Below are 1,524 nucleotides of genomic sequence, written 5' to 3' on the forward strand. Positions count from 1 at the left end.
TGTCATCTCACAATCTGCTGTTGTTTTACTTTCTGTTGTTTGCCTTACTGCACATCCAGTGTTTTACCGAGCCTTCGTTTAGTAGCATGGACGGTCGACTTGCATCAGCCTACAGACTTGGGATGAAAACCGCTATGAGCTATTGTTTTGAGAATAATATCGTAACATCTACTGTTTCAAATATGATGTGAGGTTGAGGAAAATATCAATTGATATTGTTCTGTATTGGGCTAATCATGTATTTAGTTTTTGTTTTAACAGTGAAGCCAGCCACCTTCATTTTGACACACATATGGATACCAGTCACCTAGCATAGGTTGTATATAATATAGCTTAAGAGTATTTATACTTCTCACCAATCAATACACGCCTCTATTACCTCATTCAAACTCATAGAAACCAATAGATTTTCAACATGTCTTTAGCTTAGAGTGCTCACTTACTACCTCTAAACGATCTCACCGTCATAGGTTTTTGTCCCCATTATTTAACATTTTATATGTAGTTACGTTAATAACATCTTGTAATTACATCTTGTAATACCGTAAACTTTTTTTTTTTTTTCATGTAATCTAATGTAAATTTTAATCTTTTAAGAAAAGAAGGTTGCTGTGTTGCAACGTAAAAATGACAAAAACTAGAAAAGTGATGTTGATGATATTAATACTACAGTATAAATATGAAGAAAATGACAACAAAATAGGAAGAAATTTGTTGGTAAACATTTTGAATAGGGAAGGGGAGGGGGAAAATGTCGATAAATTAACCCTAAACAGTAAAACTGTTGTACATACTGAAGAACATTTTGAATGTTGCTCATCTTGTTACTAAATCACGCAAAAAAAAAAAAAAGATTATAAAAACTGTAATGCATAGAGTGGTTTCAGTATTCAGAACTGTACATTTCAATCTCTGTTTGACAGGGTTCAAAGTTTCTTTCTCTTTTTTTGTATTGTATGTGATTCTGAGACTGATAAAGTCATGACAAATGATTTGTGGCAGTGATTCTAATGTATTAAAGATGTTTAGTGTTTCTTTATAACCAGACTACACCCTTGACTGAAAAGTCTTCCCTGTGGTAGTTGTGTAATTTCAAACATGAATAAACCTTTTGCTTTCATGATATTATAACTGTTTTTATTTCACTAAACACATATTCATTTGTAATGTATAGCTGTGTAATGATGCTATGATATAAAAAGCAACTTACAAGAATCGTACCGCACTATTTAAGTGTAATTTAATCTAATTTGAAACTGTGGTTGGAAGCTGAAGACTTAATTGAGCTTAGTTTGGAGGTTACTATGGACCAGACATACTTTGTGCAATTAACTGAAATGTCAGCCGCTTCTAATTCAAGTTATTCAGTCGGTATGTGGTGGAAAGGCTGTTTCAATGGGTCACTGGTTACCAATTTAAAATGGGAATCGACATCCATTTTCTTCTCCTTTCTCAGTGGCCTTCCTAAAAAGTATTTATTTGATTTTTTCTCTGAAAAGTTTGGAGAAAGCCATTACAACCAAC

General features: G+C 32.9%; 1 protein-coding gene across 1 annotated transcript in view; it reads left to right on the plus strand.

Moving 5' to 3' along the window:
* Window positions 1-1,121, plus strand: part of pbx3b (pre-B-cell leukemia homeobox 3b) — a 62,655-nt gene extending 61,534 nt beyond the window's left edge. Inside the window, exon 11 of the mRNA XM_084694949.1 lies at window positions 1-1,121. This exon is cut by the window's left edge and continues 700 nt beyond it. The gene's annotated coding sequence lies outside the window, so the exon portion shown is untranslated.
* Window positions 1,122-1,524: the final 403 nt, after the last annotated feature.

This window comes from Hypomesus nipponensis, chromosome 28, assembly GCF_054491055.1.
Source record: "Hypomesus nipponensis isolate SF chromosome 28, ASM5449105v1, whole genome shotgun sequence".
Lineage (NCBI taxonomy): Eukaryota > Metazoa > Chordata > Actinopteri > Osmeriformes > Osmeridae > Hypomesus > Hypomesus nipponensis.